Genomic DNA, 16,629 nt, shown 5'->3' on the forward strand with positions numbered 1-16,629 from the left:
TGATGATACAAAATAAAAAATAGTAATGAAAATAATATCCAAATTCTGCCATATTCTCTAAGTAGCACCACTTAAACTGGGCATACAGACACTGTATGAGAATTAATGTTTTGTGTTTATTACACAAATTTTCCATTAAAAACCTGGTATGCATTTCCTATGAAAATATGATCTTTGCTCATTATCAGTTACTTTGTCAGGTATATATAGTGTTTAGTGTGGACTGCATCTCAACTGATGATTCACATCAACACTTATCACCTCTTTTACAACGCATCACATCATTTTTTCATTTGATACATGTACATGTGTATGTGCACTCCATGTCTTAATGTGTTTAATGAATGATGAGGTTGATTTGTGACTCCTGGATGTGTAAATAAGCAGCTGTTTACACATCCTGTTAAAAGGTGATATGTCAGTGTTGTGTTCACAACTTGTTTTCACTTGTTAGGCTTTGGCAAAGGAATACATGAGCTGAAGGGAAAGTGGTAAGAAGAAGCTCACCATAGTGTGCACTTTTTTAAGGGGCTGTTGACTGAATCCAATGTGGAAGTGCCAAAAACTGCAGTTCCTGGAACGGCCACTTGAGGCTGGCTACAGAGCAAGTCAATCTTCATAAGCCTCCATGTTCAAATGTCCAACTTCATTGCAGAAATAAACATGTTTCCAGCCTGGTACAAAAAATGGTTTTAATTTGGTACCTGCATTTCTATTTAACTTGCATGTTCACATTATATTTAAGCTTAAAGTTATGCATAATTAACAGCATCTGAGCTTCACAACAGCTCTTCCATACAATGTCCATGTTTGGACTGTCTAGAGCTAAAACACATTGTTCTGCTGACCCTCTCCACAGTAGTGCTTTGCTCTACTTCCATGCTGAGAATCAAGTCTGCTTCTTCAAACTTGGAGAACGCAGACTCTGGGTAACAAAAGTACCTCAAACAGTCTCACTTAAGAAAGCCTGAAAAATCTAGTGGTAAATAGTACTAGGTTAGTTAGCTTGGCAGCTAGGCCGATGGCATAGCTTAGAGCAGTACTTGTTAAACTGGGGAGGGCCAAAGAGCCACTTCAGATGGGGTGTGGATGACGAGGGTTGAATGAATATGACTTATGTGGAAAAAAGTTTTCCGATGCTACAGCATGATTGATTTAAAAAAAAATGCTTCTAAAGGGGGAGGTGCAGGGCAAAGTTTGTGAACCAAACACTGAGATGGACTCCAGGTGAAAAATGATTCTGACTCATGGAGGAATTAAGGAACAACCTGCATGCAAGGGTGAAAAAAAAAGGTAGGACAGCTGGTGTGAACTCTCATCAATCTCATGTTGAGCACAAGCATTGCACATATGCTGTCTGTTTTACAATTCACATTTAACTAAAAAAAATAAATAAATAAAAATACTGCTTCGTGTTCCCTTCATAAAACACACAGGCCACCAAATGCTAGAACATGCATGAAAGATGATCTTTAAATAAGATGAGGAGGAATCAGTTGGAAGTAGTTTGATAAAAGAGGGGGGTGGTCTGAATCTCCGTGTCCTTTACTGGTGTGGAGAAAAAAAACCCACACACACACACACACACACACACACACACACACACCAGACGCACTTTGGAGTTCACTGCTGGACGTGTAGCAGTCCTTTCATCCACAGTGCAGACTGCGTGGCTCGGCGCTCCACCCGACGTCCTCTCTCCTCTGCTTTACTGTCGTGTCTCCTCTCCTGAACAGGTAAGGCATCCGTCAAAGTTATTGTGCTATGCAATAGTGTGCGATCTTAGCGCAGTTCAGTGCGTGCCTTGTCCTGCCCGCACGTCGCAGCGCAGAGATCATCCTCTTGCCTTTCCTTGACGCGCAGGTACCCGCGCGGGATGACACGATCCTATTTGATGCTTCAAATTAAGATTTGAAGCGTTTTGAAATAAAGTTCGAACAGGCAGCAAACAGTGCATTCAGCACATGGGGTGAAACATCGTGATCCTTTGCGCATTCTTCCGGGCTGCTGCGTACAATTAAATATATATATATATATATATGTGTATATATAAAAAAAAAGAGAGAGAGCTTTTGTATTTTGGTAGCCGAGCCAGCGTTGTGTGGCGAGTATCGGTCAGTTTGCAGGATGCACATGAGTTGTGCACGTATTTGTAGAGGACGGTGGTAAATATTGAAGTGAGGTGCGCCTTTTTTCTTTTCCACCTTCCATCACTGTTCACATGATGAGGTTGAAGACACCTGCAGCGAGAGATCAGAGACTGTGAACGGAGGCTGTGAGTGTGTTTTTTCATGGACTACTCAGGTATTTGTCTGGTGTTATTGTGAGACACACAGAGGTACATGCATTTATATCTTAGTGGACACTCGCTTGGGATCTAAGCAATAACTAAGTCTAAAACACACGGGATAAGTGATCGATCCTGATCATAAATTGTTTTAAACCTGAACCTGGAAAGGTGTGTGTGTGTTGATGGGTTTTCTGTGTGTGTGTGTGTGTGTGTGTGTTCTGGATGTGTTTGCAGTTCAAGGATTTTTATCTCACATTTGAAGTGCTGGAGCCAATAAGTCCCTCACCTCCTCCTTCAGATGTCTTCATCCATTCATGTTAGTTTGATTGTCTTTTTTTGTGCTGAGTTACAGGCATCATTAAAGGCAGAATTACACACACTCACACCCACACACTCACTCATCTCCTTTCCCACCCAGGAAGGTACTACAGCATAATAAATATGCCATTAGCCGTCTCCATTCATATGCAGCCCCCCTCCCAAATTGTATTCAATGATCACACTCCTCTGTCACTTAGTCCAGTGGAATGATGATTAATATGCCACTTTGTGGCTTAATTTCTAAGCACTGACTTAATAAACCTGCCACGTTCATGTAGCCCTGTATATTACTCTCAGGAGGGTCATCTAGAGAATACATATGGGCCCCTTCACATCCTCATCACCACATAACCACAGAGGAGAGGCTCACTTCGGCCACCAGCTTCCCTTCATTTAAAAAAAAACAAAAACAGCAAACAGAAGCGATGCAGTGCATAAACAAGTCGCAACAGTCTGGTTTTATTCTTGTTCCACCGGGAATGCAGTGTAGTCTGCATAAAATACAGCTGATACACCAACATAAAGTTCAATCTGTCTGATAGTTTGCATTGTCAGTGCCTGCAGAATGAACACGCACGCTTTGTTTCCCAGTTTGGGGTCTAGGAACTTTCAGGTGTGCTCCGGGGTGTTCCTCGGGAACCTGAGCAAAGTGAGCACTGAACAGAGGTAAACACAATGACGCATTTAAAGGTTTTAATGATGTGATGTCTTGTTGTGCAGCACTTTGGAAACCCTGTGTTTGCTAAAATCGTGCTATATAAATAAAGTGGATTGGATTGGATTGATTTTACACAGAAACTGCAACATTCAGAGTGATTTTGTGCTTATTTGTTTTGAAGCACATGTCAGAGCATTCCCTCACATCTCAGAATATTAACCTTGTTTTTTTTTTTTGGGGGGGGGGGGGGGCGTTTATTATCTTGTTGCTGGTCTCTCTGGGTTTTCACTCAGCAGCGGCAGGCTGAACAGGTAGGTAGTGTGGGCTGAAGGCTAATCTTCACAGGGGTGGTAGAGATAACAGTGATGTATGGAGCGGATGGGGTGGTTTAACACCCAGAGCTGACTGTTGTCTAGTGGGGTCAGGTCTATGATACCAGAGGAGTGCTTCAGCCAGCTCCTCTCATGCCTGGGATTTGGCAGTCTTAATAGCTGCAGGTGGATACAAGCGGAGGCTGCCTCTGTATTCACAGCCTGCAGAAGCCTTGATGAATGCTGTGTTGCTGCTCAGGCATCTGTCAGTCGCTTCTGCTCTCCAAGTAAAATACTTCCTTGGCTGCCAGCCAGACAAGCAGCCAGTGCATATTGTGACATGGTTAGGCTTCATTTTACTGTTACGTTTCACCCTAAAATGGATGGCTGTGTTTTTACTAAAGCAGAAGCTACACCTGAGAATTATCTTAGTGGCACCAGCCGACCAAGCTGTACCTTGGTGTGAAGTAATATCATGACAACATGATGGAAAAATCTATCATTTATGATCTTGCATGTGAATAAGCAGCCAGGCTTGGGCAGTAACGTAATATCACAATGTTGCGCTAATCAATATTTATATATTAACAATCGATTAGCTGTGTGTAATGTGAAAGGAGGTGTGGGCGGTGATGAGCAGGGAGGTAACAGAGAATTATCACCATCTCTGTATTCACCTCTGCCCTACAGAGACCTTTAGCATATTCTCGCAGATTGTTTTGGTTTTGGCTCCATAGTCCAGTCTCACCGCTCTCGTCAATCCAATGTACAGGTAGGCAGTTTGTTTTTCAGCAAATAGCTACAAAAGACAGAGAGTCAAAGTTAGTGACTAGCTCTTTAACATTTTTTCAAGTTTTATTCCATGTATTTAGACTTCATTCCATATATTCAAAGGTTTAATTTCCTGAACAGCATGCCATAATATATATATATATATATATATTATATATAATATATATTTGCACAGTTAAACTAATGTGCAACAACTGTAAAAAAAAAAAAGAAAAAAAAGGTTAGCCTTATCAACTGTAAAAGGTGATAAGATGTGAATGAACGATTGGTGAATGATGACAGTTACACTTTAAGGTTAAAGAATTGTCATTAAATAGAGATTTAAATGATTTCCCATCCGTGCTACATGAAACACACACAAATCTACATTATGTGTTATGCATCTAATCATCGTGAAGATGAACAGTTTTATCCTTCATGTTTATTACTCATGTATATATATTTAATTTTTCTATTATATTTTCTCTGCCTTATATCGATTTGTCTATACTGTTGCTACTCTCCATGCTGTAGCTCTTGCCCCTGTTTAACCTCTACAAACATATCCGCACATTTATGCAGAATCTGTAGGCGAGCGACCGAGAAACTTGTGGCTTCGAAAGTATTCTGGTTCCCGTTTGTAGTCTGAATCGCGTTGGCCAATTATGTTTGAGTTAGCTAGCTTTGCAACAATCCATGTGGAGGGTAAAAGAGTCTCAATGCATCGGCTGAAATGCAATCTCAGAACTCTTTTTTATTAGCTTTTATAAGTTATCTGCATTAATATGCTGATATCTGCAGAGATGTGTCTGTCGAGTTGCTAATTGATGGGTGCTGAGACTGGTTCCTGTTCTATTTTGATTCTGTATATGTGGATGGATATAGTCTGTAAAGTGTTTTGTCCTTTAGGGTCATATAGCTCTTTATTCATTTTCTTCTTTGACCCCATCATAAATAAATTTCACATTTTTCTATTCCTCTGAGGAGTTTGCACCCTTGTTTAACAGAAGTCATAATTAAATATATATGTACATTATAAAGGTTATTAGTATTGTGTAATTGTTTTTTATGTGTTGTATATCTTCATTTATGAATCTGGATTGTGTAGCTCTTTATTTATAGTTTGTTGCTGTATGTTTCCAGGCTCAGTCATTTGTGGTCACTCCTCTTTCATCAGGAGAGGTTGTTCATTCACAGACTGATCAAATCGTGCATATTCTGTTTGCTGGTTGTTGTTTGACCCTCACCTGTTCATGATGAATATCTCTGCTGCTTTGATTACGCTCATGATGGCTTATAGCTTTTTGCCCATAATAAACAGGAAGCTATTTATCTGTGAGTGCCGGTATTCTGTTTGTCGGATATAATTATCTCCTGACTCTTGATAACATTTGATATCTGCGATATTCAAACAATCGCAAAGCATCATTTATTATTAGTTACATGTGGTTTCAAGGATGCAGTGTGCAGTAAAAATCAGCTGTCTCTGCTAACCTTGCTAACAAATTCTTCTGCCATTACAGCAGCTCTGCGTGGGCTTAAAAAAAAAAAAAAAAAAAAAAATCTACATCTTTGTGTTTATTAAAGCTCCTTTTTCTCGTTGTTTGTGTTGTTTGTAACAACATCAGATTGTTTCGGTGACATACTGTAGCCCAGAGGAAGGACCGGACGGGGAGATATCGATCAGTGTCACCAGATCACACGTAAGAGGCCCCACAGGCTCTAGATTAAAAATAATATTTCTTTATTAGAAATAACCTTTTGGTCAAGGGGGCTCTGGTTACTTAATGAAAGAATGCACACCAGAGACAGCATATATTATTTGATGTTGTCATTTCCTCTGATTGTTGTCAGTTTGAGATGAATCCAGAGAGGAAGAGTGATTATTAGGGTGTGATTATCGACAGTCTGCTCCCCATCCAATGTGTTAGAAGGTGTCATTTTAGATGAATCAACCAGTTTTATGGGATTAGAGAGACTGCAACTAATTTAAAAAAACACATTAAGTCACATTTTTCACAGTTTTCATTAAATAAACTAATATCTGATATCTAGCATTTACTCTTGTCAGTCTTTACTAAGACGAAGGATTACTTCTAGGCCTGTATCAAATGACTGTTTTCATTATCAATCTTTTTGCCATTTTTTTTGCTTGATTAGTTAATGAATCATTTTATCTTTCACAGAGACAAATATCCATTACAATTTCCTAGATCCCATGGGGACGTCTTCAGATGCCTTGTTTTGTCAAACAGTTCAAAGATTCAATTTACCACGATGAAAGGAGCAAATCCTCTTACTGAAGAAGCTGGAAAATATTTGCCCTTTTTTTCTGATTAATCAGTTAATTAAAATGTTAATTCTCACTAACAGCCAGTTCGACCAAAAAATGTAAGTCTTATTTTATTGTTTGTGCCCATATGTCTGTGAGCCGCTGACCTTAAAACACATTGATTTGTCTGTAACTCACTGGGGAGATTTCCTGACCAATAATGATCCAAAACTCGTTTCAGAGGGTTTTACAGCCTGACACGGATTTAATTCAGCAGTAACATCAAATAAATGCGCCTGTAAGGTAGATAATCCCACAAAACTGTAGGTATTAGTATCAGTATTCCCTTTAAAACCCTGCCTACCCTACATTAGTCTGGTCTAATAATATAGTTAACATTCTGTGAATAGTGACTGAGATAGACTCTAGTGTTTTCTGCTCTCCAGCCACAGTAGTCAGGTGAGATTCAGGGGGAGGCTGAAGTTGCAGCCTGATGACATGTTGTGGGGCTGCAGGAGGCCAGGTAAGCAGGACAGAGTGGTGACCTTCACTCTCAGATGGAGACTGACAGAAGCCTGATGGAGTCTGTGCAGCCAGAGTCATGTCCAATTGTTTCTGACATGAAGCTGCAAGAAACCCTAAAGCCCAGGGAGGAGCATTTTACAGCATAGTATTGAAATTAATGAAAGAACCTGACCATCTGCTGTCTCAGATGTTGTACGGAAACAAACCATTAGCTCTGTTGCCTGGTACCAAAGTTCTACTTGTCAGCTGTTGAGTCTGGCAGTATACGGCTAAGTCAACCTGTGCAGTGCAACATGTAAACTGTTCACACCTTGGTTTGATTTCTTATTTGCTTTTCTCAGCAGAATTGTTACCTTCGGGTGATCTGCCTTTGTCTAATGCTCTCTGGCAGAAGAAGCCCGACTTATGAATAAATCAGAGCCCTCACTTTCTCTGCTTTGAAGGATAGCGAATGGAATTACCATGTACTGTACCATACTGAACTCAGAGCTACTTTCATCTTTTTTTGCCTTCCCCTTTGCTAAAAATAGTACAACTGCAGCAAAGTGCTGTCTGTACATTGCAACCGTTAACATATACAGAAATTCATAAATAATTCCTGCTTGTGTTGTTTTTTTCTCCCATAACAATAGTTTTTACAATCAATGATTCATATGAACCTGGCTATGAACCCATCGGTTACTGTCAGAATTTTGCACAACTTTAATTGCTTATCTCTTATGTAAGATGGCGACCTCCACTCGGTGGTCACCCATGATTTAAACCTAATCTTCTTAGCCATGCAATGTTTTTTGTCTCTGGAAAGCAGCAGATTATTGGTCTGTCAGATTTTCCCAATAAATATATCATCTGTCAGGAAGCAAACTGTAACTGTAACATTCTTTGTGATTGTGTTGATATTTCTGGCACCTCTGTGCCATTGCCAATATTTCAGATTTAGATTTTTATAGAAACGTCCAAGTCTCTAGCTGCAGTCCAGCTGCAGATTACTAAAGCAATATTAAAAGTAAACAACTGCACGCTCACAAAAATAGGGAAAGAAGTGTTTTCCGGCAGCCCAAATAAAGTACAATTGCTATCAGCACAAACCACCAATATGCCATGGTGAAGTCTGGAAATTTACAAACAGGCTTTTCAATCAGACTCAGAGGGAGAGATGACTGAGGATAATACCTTCAGAAAGGAGACAGGAGCCGGGCTTAGTTTCCTCTAGCAAATCTTCTGTTGCCCTGGGATCACTAACACATTAGCTGTGGAGCATGCTTTAAAAAAAAAAAAAAACTCAGTTTCAAGTCAGGCAACACCTGCACAACACTGATAGAAAGTCTGCAATATGAGCCTGTCACACTTTTTTTTTGTGAAACTCTTCATAACAGGTGGAATATCAGCTCATCATTAGAATGGAAATCCAAACAAAAAAAAAAGAAAAAGGTTCCTGCCAAGTCTTCCAAATGCATGTTTTATAAATTGAGTGATGTGTGGGTTTTTGGAGGGTAACAAGCTAAAATAAGATTGCCAGTTGGTTTGTCAGATAAAACCTTGACTTGCATGAAGTGTTTCTGCAAACTGAGGACATATTCTACTTGGTAGAGAATGCTGTGCAGTCTTTATAGCAGCTTTGTGTCTGTATGGACTTTACTATCTGAAATAGGAGGCTTCTATCTGTGATGGGAGTGTATATTTTATCCCCATCATTCTCCTGCAAGTATATGAAGCTAATAGTTACCCATGCAGAATGTTATTCCAAGTACATACAGGGCCCATTTGATGTCACGGCAGCAGCATCTATGAAGCATTATTGGAATTCTTTTTCTTTTCTTTTTTTTATTATACAAAGCGAGTTACACAGTTGTCATCGGCAGTGAAATATCTCACCGCACACTCATTCACAAAGATGACACTTTTCAGTGATTCTTATTCTTTATGGATCACATGTTATTGCAATTCAAAGCTGAGATGAGAACAATGTCAGCCAGGAGTGCCCTGTGATTGAGAGGTCTTCCTGGAAATGACAGTTTGTGTTTGTCTCCATGAAACACTTGTGCTGCTTCATTGCTGCTCTACACCTTCATGTCCCATCACATAAACATGTGTTTTGCACAGCTGTCTGCTTGTCTGTTTCTTCTGTCATAACATACAGTTGTTCAAAATTCACAGAAATTCAGAGATCTGATTGATTTTGAAAGAGTGGCTTGCTGATTTAAAATGAAGGGGGACAAAAAGCCAATGATGCTGGCAGATGTCCTAATATGTCTGGCTATCTTGCAGATTAAGCTAACTTTGGCTCCATGAACTGATAGAAAATAGTTCCTTATTAGTACTTATGATACATAATTGTGTTCACACTGACAATTATGGCAAAACTACTGTGTACCGTGAGTACTCTGATGGTGCACTAGTAACTGTCAAAGAGTTTACACACTTCCTATCCCAGATAGCCACCGTTTAGACTACATAGTGTAAAGGGAGGGACCAAAATGGCAGCTGAGGAAGCTGTTGGAGCTGGAATGCTGGTGGTGATACAGACAAATGCTGACTCCGCATGGTTGCAATTCAGCAGAGTGTTAAAAAAGAAGTGATAAAATGTTGTGATTGTCTTTTCTGGTATCTGTGCAGTGGTCGTACTTGAATTGAGACAACACAATGCTGTTGAAATTAGCACACTACACTAGAAGGTGCAAGTGTACACAGTGTAATACATGAATCCGAATTGAGACCCATCAACAGTCTCCATATAAGATAACTGTTTAAAAAATAAATATCCTGCTCAAGAAACATGTAAAACATGCACATCATGTTGTGGGTTGTGTTGCTGCATTCAATATGGAAAAATGAGGAGCACCTTGTCAGTGGTCCCATGGGACTATCAAGCGGGGTTCCTCCCTCATGAGATTTTGCATGTCAGATACGTCATCTGCTGCATTCTGATGAATTGTTAATGCACCAATATGTGCTTTCTATGCATTCATTTCTAAGTCCTCCAGCACCTTAAACATGCACGTAAATGAAATGTTGTGTCAATATGAGCAACATAGTTGTATATTATATTAAGGATTGAAACATCAGATCGTAGACAAGGACAAAATGTTTGGACTGTCAGTATAAAATATTATATTTGTAGGAGGCAAGAACTGATGGATAAACTCACAGATATACCACTGAGACTATGGTGGATGACTGAACAATACATTAGAGAGAATAAATTCCTTTTTTGTTGCTTTTCAAACTGAAAGAACAATTTTTCTCGATGTAGATACTGAAATAAAGATCAACCTGTTCCACAGTGTCTGGTCGGACAGTCCACCAGTGGTGACAGAAAACCCTTTATTAATACGTATTCCTGCTGACAGGGCTGATCATTGTTCATCTGCCATTCAGATCTGTATTTAAACCACCTCTTCTTACAGGTGGACTTGTGCTGGAGGTATTCACCAACATTTTAAAAATAAAACAGGTCTCCAACGACCCTCTCTAACCAGGGTAATGATGGTGCTGAGTGTCATTCTTGTGTCACACTCCTATATGAATTCTGGTTTAATACTTCTTGACTCTTTTGGTTTTATTATTTCTCATGCCAATTTATGCATTTGGAATTTTTGAAAATTGTGTTGATTCGGTAAGGGACATAATGAGATGACCCTGAGGCTAACTGTACTTATAATCCTATTTAAGAGTACAGGTGGTTAGTATGAAAATGTAAAGTTACATATAGGAAATTCTATTTTATTCTACCTTAACACTGTTTTGCTGCTTAGCTTGTGTACTCGGGCAGTGACAGTTCTGAAGGGGGATGGATGTAGCCCATCCAGTTGTTGGTAGTGCTAGGAGAGGAGGTACTCTCTGAAGAGCTTGGTCTTCTGGAGGTTTTTTGAAGGTAGAGAGGGTGTTAAGGGTTGCAAAGTTGTTGTGACAGATTGATTGAAATTGTGTGTGAAATGTTTCATAGATGATCTTGCAACTTGGGTGATGTCAACTTAAGTTACAAAATTTATGGATCCACCTATCCACCATGGCTCATTTATAATAAAGTAAGGAGGGAGTTTCATGGGAGAAACAACTAAACATGAATGTGCTGGAAGATGGCCTTGAGATACTAGAGAAACCTGGGAAAAACAGAAGCCATGTTGGCATTGATTTTAAATAAATTTCTTACACTTTGGCTCTGCTATTTTTTGCCTTGTCCTTGTACTGTATACACCAAATGTATATACTGCAGTAGTATATACTCTATTACTTTAACTGTAGCAGTATAGCACCCTGTTCAGCTCAGCTTTCCTTTGCCTCTTCTTATTCACAGCAGCTAGAATAAGTTAGTAGAAATTACTTTCCCTCTGGCACCCCCATCCATCAAACCCTGTCTTAAGTCCTATCTGATGTTGACGAACAATGTGAGTATGTGTGATGTTTCATGAATCCATGTGCTTCTTGATGCTCGACGCATACAGCCTAGCTATTTTTAATGTACTCCGCGTTCAGGCTCTGCTTGGATGGATAAGGTTGGTTATGATCAAGTTTGACAGTCCCCAAATGATCGTGATAGCTTTTGACAATTTCTTTGTGCACGGCTCATAACGGAAAAATATTTATCTAATAAGTAAGCATACGCTGAGGTAGGCGTATGTACGTGTGGGGTGCTTGGGGTGGGTGCCGTGTGCATGCATTTGTGTGCTATTTTTTGCATCTGGGTTAATTCATATAACCTTTCTGTAACGCAATCTAATTTAGTGGTGTGGTAACATCACCTTAGCACTGAATGTAATGTCAGAACCCCACTCAGTGCAGCTCCACAAGAAGAATGTAATTGAGAGAGAGCCCATGGGAGTTCGATGGGGAGATTGAAAATCTCATAATGATATCTATATCTATTGTACAGCAAGCTATTTCCACAAATGGCCCAGTAATATACCTTTAAACTTTTGGAAACGCAGTGCTTAGCTTGCAGAGAGGGCTGGATCTCATAAACAAGTCTGATTCTCTGCTGATTCTGTGCACACAATGTGCAGTATATAGTCAGTAGCTTCTCCATCAAACCTCTTTGAGCATGTATGTAACAAGACACGCGACACTGGAAAAATGAATAAATGCAGTGAGCATAATGACAACTTCCTTGCTATTAAGCAAAATTTCCGAACCCCTCTCTTGTAATCTACACAGAAGCATAAATGGTGGACCTTGACAGCCTGCAGCATGATTAATGCACTGCACACTAAATGGATTTGCAATGAACCAATTGTGTAATGGGCTGCTTACACTTGCAATAAACTGGTACCTTGACAGTAGTGTGGCTCCTACTGCTCTTTTATGTCAGAATTTGCATGGCAAATAGCCACAGTAGGCTCATTCATGTGGATACGTGTGACCGGAGTGAGTCATCCATCACAAACGCAGGCCTTGGCTCTCTTTCATGGCCGTTTTTAGACCGTGTGATGCACTGTTCGCTCTCCGGAGCAGGTCAGCTGGTCAAAGCTGTGTTTGTCTGCTGCTGGGTGACTGTCCCCACAGCCTGGCAGTGTTGATTTTGTCTCCTGTGGCATCGTCACTCATTTAGCCCTGCGACCTGCACCATTTCCCTCTGACTCACCGAGACAGTAGTCCCATGCCCAGCCGTCTCTCAGCACGGCTCTCCAACACATCATATTTCTGAAACGTCTCATATCCTTTCCACAGTGTAAAATAGCTCCTGACGTCTGTGATTATTCTGAACCTTTAAACTGTCTTTCCCTATTACACTTACTGTTGTTGTGATAGATTAAGCTTTATCTTCACGGCCACATTGCACCTCCTCTTTCTTCGCGCTGGATTGTTTATGTTTGTGTCTGTCCAGGAAAAGCCTCTCCTAGCAGGAATTCATCAATGGGCTTTGTCTTAATATCGGGGCAGCATAAAAACAGGCTGCAAGGTCTACTGGATTAAGACTGCGGCCATCCTTCAAACCCAGCGCTGATTGTGCATTGTGATTTCATTACCCGCAGGAATGTTCTTACGCTTCTGTCTCAGAGCAAAATTGTGTTAAACTGAAATAGCCATTTCCTCTAAATAGAAAACATGTCCTGAAGATACAAGAGCATTATTGTGTATCTGCTGTGCTGACATACCTTTATCAACAAATATAGATCGTTACCTGGACAAACAATAACTGGACTTGGGTTGTAGCAATCTGCAGTTGAATTTAAAGCCTCAAGTGAATGAGCGACCAAAATGGAAAAGTCATAATATTCCTTATAGAAATACTGTTGCTGGAGTCGACTTGTATGTCCATGATTGGATTAGATGGGGGGGCTTCTTGTCAGGTGCTTTTGTTGGGGTTGGGTCAGGTGGAGGGGGAGGCTGTGCCTGTGATGAGTGAAGCCATTGCCCTGTGTGGTGTGCTGGAGGATGGATGGCCTCGGAGTACAAGGTCCAAGAGAAATGTGCCCACCGCGCCGTTAGGGAATAGGGAGGAGATGATTCATTTTCAGCATCACTTCACCCAGGATGATCTCATTACTCTGTGCGAGTGGACAGTCCCAGCGATGAGAAGTCGACAGGTCCGCAGAGCCTCCGCCCTGAGAGGCGTGTCGTATGAGGCATTACATGCTCCCTCCTCTGTTTGTGTATTGATTATGGGATATAATAGAAAGATAGGAACGAGCGCAGATTTATTCATGGTGTCCTTTCAGATGATTTTCTGCAGCTGTGCTAAAGACTGTGTGACTAAAATGTGAAAATAATAGTTCAATTCTTCCTGAAAAATATTGTGTTTTTTTTTGCCTGTTTTTGATTCTGTTGAGATTATTGATGACACAAAATCAAAAATATTGAGCGAATGTTATTCACAGTTTGCTTTTGATGCATTACAGAAACATTCAGTCGCTGACACTTGTGCATGATCATGAATCTCAGCCCTGAATTGACAGTGGTCATATTCATTGGTCTTATTATTTATTACTTACATGCTTAGTTAGCATGTAGTGTGTGTGCATTATATTATCTTGTCAACAGATGCATAGCCAGAGTAAGAGGTGATCATCTGTTTGACTTCTTCTCATCCTGTTTTTTTTTCATTCATGTTATTCATAGTTATTGCAACATGTGATCTAATTATTGTATAAATAGAAGATCAGATAACAATCATAAAATCCGAAGAGTCTGCGGGTTCTCAAAGCTTTGAAGCTTATCACACCGCTGTGTGCACTAATTAAAATGAGGTACGACTTCATATCTGGAGCGCCTCATGTTTTAACAGTGTGCAGCGGGGCGAGAGCACAGCATCACACTATGGCTTGTTAAATGAAAAAGATTAAACGCAGATGTTATGGAGCATTTTAATGATTCACAGCTTCACTCTAACCTATAGGAATGTCACAGCTAGGAGGGAGAGGTTGCTCGTCTCGACTATTAATTAGGATTTGAGCGCAGTGTTTTGAATGTTGTAGAAATAGATACTCTAATTGAGTTAAAGTAGACTTGACTAGTACAGAAAAGGTGTGCATTGTGTTACATTCTGCAAGTACATTGTAGCCAAAATATTTAAATATTAATAATAACAAAACCTTGAAATACTCATTAACATTATAATATTATTTTTACGATTTTACTTTTAGAATAGTTTGCAGTACAGCATGGTTGAGTATGCTATAATACATTGCAAAAGATTAGTACCTTACCTAAGTAATTCATTGTGTTGAGTTATTTTGTGTTCTTCCATTTCCCAAATCAGCTTTCGGATTCTTCAGTTTAGACATGATTATATCAAAAGCACTATGTGTTTTTTTGTTATTTTTTTTAGTATTACTTCAGCACACTGACCACTAACAACAACTATCAAAACTCATATCTTAAGAGAAATGTGCTTACTTTCTGCTGTTCAAATAATTTCATCTGTGTCTACACATGAGATGCGTTCAGGTACATTACTGAGTGTAGGTCACATGCGTTTTGGCAGCGTTCTGTTCCCAACACATTACACATGATCCTGCATGTCAGATGTGTCAAACTAAAAAAAATGGATTAGAGAGGTGAAAATATACTTTTTGTATGCGCAGATAGCTCGTAGTCTGTATTTTATCTAGATTATATGTAGATTGTGTTGCATCAGAAGACGACTGAAAAACGCAAAACTGTGCAGAGAAGTTGTTGTTTTCTGCATTACTAGGGCCGAGGTTGCTCAACTCTAACTTTGTAAGGCAGCTGGACTCGTGAAATCATGCAAGAATCCATCTGGCCAAAACAAGCTGGACCCCTGTTGTTCAGACCAATCAGCATTCTATAAGGAACCACTGGCACCTGCGGCCTGAGCTACAGCTGTGATTTAAGGCTACGTGTGTGAGAAGTGACTCGAAAACAACAATGGCGTTTGCTAAAGGCCTTAGCATAGAGTTATACTTACTTGAGTTACATCAGAATGAAGGAGAGAAAATAACGAAAGTGAAAGTTTTTCTTGATGGAAAAGACGTCTTCGCTCTTCCCTCAACTGATTTAGTAAATTTCAATAATCCCAATAACGATTTCCCAGAGGGTTGTGTGTTGCGACCCTCTAGCCCCCTGACGAAAATCACTGAATTTTATTAGAGAACATTTCTAGGTAACAAATCAAATAAAAATCCAGCCCATATCTTCAGCCGAGGCACAAAACCACGTCGATCAGTATCAGAAAAGATTCAACGGTGGGCTCGACTTGAATGTCTTTAGAATGCTTGTTTGTTTCTAAAATTTTCATGTCAAGTAAATCTTTCCAAATGCGAAAACTGTGGCAAACACTAACAAGATCCTCATTAGTTTTGGTTTTAGAATGAAATCCCAAAGTATTTTTGTCTGCCAAGTGATAAACCTCGCAAACTGAAACACGACCACTGTGGTTTGTCTTGTTTACATAATGAAAGGAGATGTGTTTTGTCATTCTGTGTTTGTGATCTGAGTTAGTGCACAGACTTTATGTTGCTGCTCGCAGTCACATTGTTCGGGTTTAATTGTGCTGAATTTTAATGCGTTTCAAATGTGTTTTTCCTCACTTGGGAGACTGGACTTTAACGATTCCATGCCTGCAATGCAATGCATCACATTGTTAAGTTGCAGGTCATGTGGAATGATTTGTTATGTATTATGATAGCAGGGCACTTGTCTTTTTCAGTTTAGCGAAATAACGCCTCATTTGCTTTCTTGACATGCATCGTCGTGGCATTTGTGCAAAGTCAGACATGCTCTTGACCCATAGTGAACCGTTTGCCGAGTGCAAGTCACCAAGTTTTGCTTCTAAATTAATTTCTTTTGTGGCACACTTTTAGTATTAAACGCCACACAATAATTACAATTAGAGAGGAGGCGAAGACTGAACAGTCATGAAAAGTGACCTTGCAGCTCAGAGCAGCCAGATGGTTAGTGAAATAAACACACAGGGTCAGAACATTCTTAGACCTTGACCACATGGTAATTTCAACACAGAAATAATGTTTAGAAAGAAGTTTTTTAATCATGATGAAAACAAGGACTGCAGTCGTGTGTT

General features: G+C 39.9%; 1 protein-coding gene across 1 annotated transcript in view; it reads left to right on the forward strand.

Moving 5' to 3' along the window:
• The first annotated feature begins 1,054 nt into the window (after positions 1 to 1,054).
• The window catches only part of cntn6 (contactin 6), a 115,586-nt gene continuing 100,011 nt past the window's right edge, over positions 1,055 to 16,629 (forward strand). The window contains exon 1 of the mRNA XM_019267247.2: positions 1,055 to 1,736. The gene's annotated coding sequence lies outside the window, so the exon portion shown is untranslated. The remainder of the gene's footprint in view (positions 1,737 to 16,629) is intronic.

The sequence above is a fragment of the Larimichthys crocea genome, chromosome I (assembly GCF_000972845.2).
Source record: "Larimichthys crocea isolate SSNF chromosome I, L_crocea_2.0, whole genome shotgun sequence".
NCBI lineage: Eukaryota > Metazoa > Chordata > Actinopteri > Sciaenidae > Larimichthys > Larimichthys crocea.